The sequence below is a fragment of the Phacochoerus africanus genome, chromosome 2 (assembly GCF_016906955.1).
Source record: "Phacochoerus africanus isolate WHEZ1 chromosome 2, ROS_Pafr_v1, whole genome shotgun sequence".
NCBI lineage: Eukaryota > Metazoa > Chordata > Mammalia > Artiodactyla > Suidae > Phacochoerus > Phacochoerus africanus.
The window spans coordinates 11157778-11165999 of NC_062545.1; the positions used below are offsets into that span (position 1 = coordinate 11157778).

Genomic DNA, 8222 nt, shown 5'->3' on the forward strand with positions numbered 1-8222 from the left:
TTCAGTAAGAATTTATCCATTTGCTTTTAATATCATGCTTTATTATCTGCTTTAAAAAGTCTCTATATATATTCTCGGGAACAGTATATTGTTTGCAGTAAGATTGAGGTCAATTCTTATTGATTACATGGACCTCTTGACTATCCAAATCCATTTGGAACTATGTGATTGTTTTGTTTCACCCTTACAAAGAGATATATTTTTAAAGTGTTAATATTGCTATCCTCTATACAAGGATTAGAAATATACAAATGGCTATATATATATATATATATATATATAGTGTGTGTGTGTGTATGTGTATATATATGTATATGGTGTGCATGTGTGTGTGTGTGTGTGTGTGTGTGTGTATACATATACTTTCTCATTGGGTTTTTGTGATTATTTCAAAATGCTTAGTTGAACCTTTATCAGTTCTAGGAATTCATTTGCACCTACAATGAAAAGAGTCTGATTTTGGACACCTTTCTCCCTCCTCTTTTTCAATTTGAATTACTGAGAAATTATTTCGCAAGAATGAGATTTGTTTGCCATGCCATTGAGTCAGGGACAGATTTTAGATCTAAGGCATTTGATCAGAAGGGAGGAACATAAACAAGTTCAATCGTGCATGAAAGCTTCTAATGGAATTCAAATATAAATGCAATACACTTGCCAGAGTGCAAAATTTGTAAAATTTTCACGGCAAGTGTGGGGTTAATACATGAAAAGGAAAAAAACAGAGAAGCAGCTTTCAGAGCAGCAGAGATACAAGCAGGAAGCACTTGGCTGGACCTCTCTGAAATGGAAGTTGATCAAGCAATTAATACAGTTAAAAACACAAAAGCACACTTGGATCTTAATCTACCTAAGGAAAGTGATCCAAACCAAATACGTAAAATTGATTGACTAAGACGACTTTCCAGTGAGGTGGAAAAGTCTCATAAAAATCCAGAAATGGAATACAAGGAACAAGGTCATTTGGCTCATCCTGTCTGTCAGCAGTGAATTATTTCTTAGCGATTAAACTCACTTTGGTTCACCAGGGAGGGAGTTCATTTGTACTAATGAATCCACATTGAAACTCTGGTTAGAGCAACAATATTCTCTTTTGCATTTTCTTCAGTCTCACTCCCCACCTCCCACCCCAACCACATCCATGTGGACATATTTTATTTCAAGAGTGATGGCATCAGCATTAAGACTTGGAAAGACCACTGAACAAGTGGTTTCAGAAGACTTGAGTTCTTGCTTTTAATGAGCTTCAGTTATTGAAAATACAAAATGGCATTGTAGTTTGTGATTCCAGTGAAGTAATACTAGCCTTACCTTAGTCTTCATCCTGGGTAATGCTAGACTGTACACTTTGGGGGTCTAGGAAGAGGGTCTGTTTTCCTTACCCTAATATCCACAATGCCCAGCATGTTACCTTTATATATAGTCAGTGCTCAATTAACATTTTTTTTAAAAAAATCAAAAACAGAATGCATAAAATGCATCTATGGTTCACAAATTTGGGGCATGTTACGTAAAGCCACATAATAATTACCTTCCTTGAGGATCAGCTTTCCTGAAAAGTTTGAAAGGCATATTAATTGATTTAATAGGGCTAATTAAAGCAGATCTACATTCAAACAAATTCAGATTGTTTATGGATAGAATGCAAAATTCACATGAATGTGTAAGATTAAAACTGGAGATTTCAAAGCCATTTCACCAGGCAGCTGCTTCTAGCATTGCCCTCAGATCTCTTCCCCCCCAGAAGGGGATCTTCAGGGAAAAACGTGTGAATCACAGAGTAGATGAATCCCATGTTAGACCTGAGGTATGACTCGAAGGAGCAGGATTTATGGTCATAAAGGCAAGCATTTGATCGTTCCACTGACGTTTCAGAGTGGAGACCCTGGCTTGTTCATTTTGTGCCCTGGTACAAGAATAAACTTGCAGAGGGGAGGCTTGAAAGGCACGAGGCTAGGTAAGTTGGAAACCAGTGCAGGGGAAGAAAAGGGTAATTTTCCCTTCTACTCTTCTAGGTTCTCCTGGAGCCCTGTAAAATTTGACAAAAGGCAGGTTAATAAGAGACGGTTTACAGATGTGTGCAGTACCCATCACCTGGGAGAAACCTCATAATGATTAACTCACAGAGGTGGTTAGAACTTGAGCTTATATAGCATTTTAAACGATACATTTGTAGAGAAGTGACAAGACAAAGGAAAAGGTTTCCAGGCTTCCCAGGATGGCAAACTGTTGAAAGGCAAATCCACGAGGGAAGCCAAGGGAGCAAGGTGGGTTTGCCCAGGTCCATCTCGGGGCCAGATTTCCTTTTTTTCTTTCCATGGCCGTACATTTTCCCCAGGAGAGGAGGTTTACGGCAGCCTCCATCTTCCACAAGTTTCTGCTTTTAGTCAGATAGAGGAGGCTCCAGGAAGGCACCTCTCTGCATCTACTGATCACCACTTGCGTCCAGCTCAAAATAGTCCTTCTACCAAAATGGCATATTCCGAGACGGTGTATGCTGGTCCCTAAAAGAGTGAAAGGACAACGTGGATAAATTCTAGACACTTGGAGCCCAGGAGGTGAAATGTTATAAGTTCAGAGGGGCTTCGAGCCCTGTGATGTGCCTAATACAAAATGACCCAAACAGGGCAGTTTGTGGGAGACTTTGCATTCATGTTATTTCACTGCAGGGCCACAGGACCGCAAAACAGGTAGGGGACTGTCCGCCTTCCCAGGGGATGTCATCGGAGGGCTGAATCCTTGTCCTTGCCCGAGCATGTGTGAGTTCACAACAGCAGCATGACATCCTGGTAGAATGAAAGCCAGCTGGGACAGGAGTGAAAAAGTACCAGTGGGGTCCTGCTCTGCTTGGTTTCTGGGGCAGATGTGGGGCTGCGCCTTTCTTTGGAGGAACTGAATCACTTGGGACAAAAAAAAAAAAAACAAACCCTATTGATTGACAGCTGGGTGTTCATAAAGCCCAGCTGCACCCTCATCAGGGCCACTTGAGCAAGAAAACCAATCATATTTAGGAAGGTCTCTTTGGTGTCTCTCAAAGAGCTTCTAGGACTGAGCAGAGAGCCAGCTGTGAGTCTGTGGGAGGCTGTGTGTATCTTGGCTGCAGCAGGATGTGGGGAAGGCAGACACAGAATTGACCTGAAGTCCAGGCATTGTCAGCTCCTGCTGTGGCTGACAGCTCTAGAGATGTCTAGACACTGGCTGGTATGAGTAGGATTTTCACTGAAGCCTAAAACATAGCTGATTTCTAGGGACACGTGACCTGTACAGTTGCACAGGTGCCCCTTCTCAGAAGGATCCCACGTGGTGGCTTAATGCTCTGCTGTCACTGTTCCAGGTAAGGGAGGTCTGATGGGACAACACAGCATGTGCATGAACAGAGGACACGCGTACACTAGGCATGTCTGCAACTGACATAAAGTACTCACAGTGTCCCCAAACACAGAATTCCAGGGGAGCCACGATGGGTGGGAGCTGGGTGAGATCCAAGGGGAGTACAGTCCAAGGACAGTCCACATCCATGACTAAGTGAGTGGGGATGCTGACAGTTCTGAGGTCCACTTCTTCCCATTTGAACCAGTTCTTGCTTCAAATGCGAAAAAGAAGGTGGTGGTGGTCTTTAAGAAACATCAATGACAAAGGAACTCTATCATATGCTTTCTTTTTTAACATATATTTGTTTCATTTTGTTTTATTTTTGTTCTATCTTATTGATAGATAGTCAGTTGTTAGAACAGAGGACTGTGGTGGAAGCTCTATTGTATACTTTACACATATGAACTCCCTGTTAGCCATCCACATAAGATGACATAGGAGGACAAGGAAAGATAGGGAAATCCATAATTCCCTTTCCTCTCAGGCCTTCCTTACTCATCACTGAGCTGAAGGCAGAATGTCATTAGAATGTGCACATATCAAAAAGTGAAAATAAAAACAGTTGCTTTAGTTCTGTGCAGAATTTCCACTGTCCCGGTAAGAACAAAATACATATGCATGTACTAGTTTTATAATTTCAGTGATTCTACATACTAATTAAATGCTCTTATACAGTTTAAACTGGTAATATATAATGTAAAGATAAATAGTACATAGTAATTATTTAAAATTTTAATTTTTCTTAATTTAGAAAAACATTAAATAACAAATTAAGAAAACACCATGATAAATTGAAAGACGGATCAAGGAAGAAAGGAAAAAGCAGCATATTTCAGTACCTCTAATGTTTTTTTTTTTTCAACAAGAGGCCCTAAATTTTCATTTCGCACTGAGTCTCAAAAATTCTGCAGCAAGCCTTCACCAGAAGAAATAGTAAGAAACCATCTACTCATCCCTTTATGGAGTGATAAATGATGTGATTATATAAGGCTTTCAATAGAATGAATTTATAAGTATTCCTTCTTCCCAATCAATATGACCTGCTTCTAAGTGTAGATATTCATAGCAGATGTGGGAAAAGAGGGGCTAAAAGTTCAAGTTCAGCTCATTGAATTCCCTTGAATTTTCTTGAACTTTTCCCAGAACGTAGATTATTTTATTCCTCTTAAATTCAAAAATATTGCTCCTAATAGTTTTAGATATTGATACTTTAAATAGGAAATTTTAGGTATTTTTCAAGGATGTGCAAAAATCAGTTTCTCCTAAGAGCATTCACGATAAAAGAAAATGCATCGGTACCTAATTGTCAAAATGCGTCACTAGGAAGCGTGGGACCACGTGGAGAAGATGACCATGAGAGCTCCTGCAGCATTTAGTTACTGACTGGTTTAGACCTCTATACGCAGCAACCGCCTTCAATTTTCTAATCAGTTTCTTGTTTCATGCCTTTGTACATGTATTAACTTCACAGCTAGATTTTTTCAATTCCTGGGTTTCTATACATGGGCATTTAAAAAAATGTTCTTAGTCTCTTATTCTGACGTTTCCAGAGACATTCAGTGTCTTCTGATATCACCCTCAATGTTTTAACATCTCTAAGCATAGTTGCCCCAAATTGAATGAATGCCACCCAACCGAAGATTAGATTCTATTTAATTCTCCTTGTAATGGAACATTGATTAGTGAGGTCACCATCCATCTTGATAAAATACCTTGTGTTTTGTTCCTAGTTTTTGTTTTTAGTCTACCACGGAATGGATGAACTTATTTTATCGCTATCAAAGTTCTGTTCTCCTAATGGTTGCAAAGATCAACTGAGACAGATAAGATCTTAAAGTAGCCCTCTCCATTCTTTCCACAGTGGATATTTAAGAAAAATAGCGACTATGTCATGTCTAAAGCAGGAATCCGCAAGCTTTCTGTAAAGGACCGTAAACATTTTGGACTTTGCAGGTCACATGGTCTCTATCGCAAGTATATGACTACTCAACTCTGATGTTGTAGCATGAAAGCAGCCACGGACAATATGTAAATGAATGGAAGTGGCTGTGTTCCAACAAAACCTTTTTTCTTTCTTTTTTTTTGTTTTTACAGAAACAACTGGCAGGCTGGATTTGTCCAGTGGTCCATAGTCTTCTGATCCCTGGCCTAAAGCCATGGAGAAATTCTAGAAGAATGTTGTGTCTTTTCGGTCTTCTTTCTTCTCCCTCTTCTCCTTTTTCCCCACTTACCCTATAAACCCATGTTTCCACCCTCAGCTCTGAGGCCTTAGCGTTCCGAATACTCTCCCTGGTTGGTCTCACCTAAGCGCTTGGCTTCAGCGACCATTCATGTGCTTTTGTTTCTCCCTCAAGGGCCAGAAACCACATATCAAATCTGCTAACTGGAGGTCAGCACATTTCTTTCACAGAGGCATCCCCAACTATCCATAATCAAAACATAATACATTCCCTTTCTCTATATTGAACTACTCCTCTACTGAGGTGTAGCATCGAGTACCCCAATCAGATTCCCCACTCTATCAATATGAAGCCCCACTGATTGATATATGTCTTCCTTTGTCCTCCCCCCTCCCCTTGCTGGTGTCCTCACCATCTTCTATTTCGTCCTCTGCCTCTTGTATCATTACCCCACCCTGCCACTCCCTACGATCTAGTCTCATTACAGTTGCCCAAATGATCTTACAGAAATGCTTATATATATAATCATGTATCTTAAGGTCTTTGAAGAGACACCTACCTAAACTCCCCAGAATGACATATAATTCCCTCTTATGACATTGTCTTTGCTGAGGCACCTGCAAAGAGAAAGAAACAGACAGACATTGCAAGGTTAGGGAATATGGGGCATCCAAGTTCTGAAATCCCAGTGACCGCTGAGAAATGCGTGAATAAAGACCACCGAGATAATGCAAAAGCACATTGTACTACTAGCAGGGACTCTAGCCACAACACTAGTGATGAAATCAGGGAGCTTGTGGGTAGATCATAGGGAGCCAGTAAGAGCCTTTTGCCTGGGTTGAGTCGGCTTCCCTCTTTTCCCAAGTCTCCTCTGTCTCCCGCTTGCATTTCTGCAAGGGTGAAAGGATGCTGAAAAGAGAGGGATGGGTTGTCAAGAGGTGCAATTTCTTACAAAAGAAAATGAGCCCTGGGTTCACCGAGACTTCCAATCCTGTGAGAAGGGAGCCAATGGAGATGCAGAAAGCCAGGTCTCTAGCCAAGGATGAGCAGTCCCAAGATCCTTGGCACTCTGGCTACGTGTAAAGAAGCATATGCTGGAAGGGGAGACAGGAATGGAGGATCTTAGTGGAAGAAAGATGACAGGCTTCTCTCAAGAGCAGATGGCAACAGCCATTCTTGCCTTACCTGGCTCCTAAGAGCCAGAACTGGAAGAATGCCAGCATCAGGAAGTGAGACCCTGTCACATTTCTGTGCATCCAATTTCAATTCATTATTTTTCTTTAGGGTGGATGAGGAGGGGTGAGAGGGGGAGCTGTGAGAAATTCCTAACTAGATGGTCTCTTCAACAGGACTTCTCTACCTTCTCCAGGAAGTGCTTTTTTCTGCTGCCGGGAGGGGTGCCTTCTAGCCTCCTTTCTCCACACCCCGCTGACTCCCCCTCGGGCTCAGTTTGATGTTCTAGTTGCTAGGAATCTCTCACCCCTGTTCCATCAGTGACTAACGCCTCACTCCTATCCAGCTTAGCAGTGTCCTCCAGCTCCCCGGGGCCCCCCTTTCCTCAGAGCACCCGGATGGAATTGGCCACACCCAATTTTTTTTTCCCCTACGGTTAGTTCCCACGCAGCATCTTTCATTATACTTAGTTACTCTTTTCTGATTACTTTATGTCTCTTTCCCCTAGTAAATTCTAAACTCCTGGGCAACAAGAATTTTGTCTTAAGAGATTTTCTGCAAAAGAATATGGCACATTGTATATCCTTAGCAGAAATTTCTGAATGAACGAGTGCATGAAAGACAAACATGTAATTGATTAGAAATATTTGGGTTGGGATTTTTTTTTTGAACTTTACTTTTAGAGTTCAACTATGCAATTTTCTTTATGAGGTAAGAGGCTAGTAATTTATATGAAAGGACGTACTATGCTTTTAAATAATTAGCAAAACCACATGTTCCTCATGTAAATGTTTGGAAATACAGGAAAGCACAAAGAAGAATCTGTCCAAGATTTTAATAACCTGACAATTGCCTTAGACACATTATTCATCTTTCTTTTCATGTAGCCTCTTTAAAGTGTTGTGACTTCTTCAATGAGGTATATTTAGAGAAAAATACTATGCTAATATGGAAAAGCACTTTGCTGAGGCCCTGCTTAAATACTTCAGTCAGGATGCTGTGATATGTACTTTCTTGATAATCAGATGGTGGCATCACTAACTGAGCACCTTCCTTTTGGGATTATCTGTCAAAATTCATCATGATGCTTTCAATCTTTAATATTTTTCCTGTGTCTATATCTCTATGCCTAATGTCACCTGAGCAGATTTATTTATGTTTTTGATTTCCTTACCCCTGATCCATAAATCTGTTCCCAAGATAAAACAAACAACACAAAGTAAAATAATGATTCCTCACTTCCTTTTGTTTTAGTTTAAATAATATTTCTAATGTGAAATCAACATGCTTTCTAAATATTTGAATTTATAAGCTTATAATGACATTGTTTTATGTGTCATAATTTTATATTCTGGAGTTCCTCTGCCTCTCAGCGGGTTAAGAGCCTGACATAGTGTCCATGAGGATACCGGTTCAATCCCTGGCCTCGCTCAGTGGGTGAAGGATCCAGTGTTGCCATAAGCTGAAGTGTAAGTTGCAGAGGTGGCTCCAATCTGG

The 8222-nt window shown here is 40.6% G+C and overlaps 1 long non-coding RNA gene across 1 annotated transcript; it reads right to left on the reverse strand.

Annotated features, from left to right (window-relative positions):
- Positions 1–323: 323 nt before the first annotated feature.
- LOC125121529 (uncharacterized) lies at positions 324–6171 on the reverse strand. Its single transcript, XR_007133486.1, has 3 exons — positions 6112–6171; positions 3426–3583; positions 324–2504 (listed from the first exon to the last, which is right to left on the reverse strand). It is a non-coding gene; the product is annotated as an uncharacterized LOC125121529 (long non-coding RNA).
- Positions 6172–8222: the final 2051 nt, after the last annotated feature.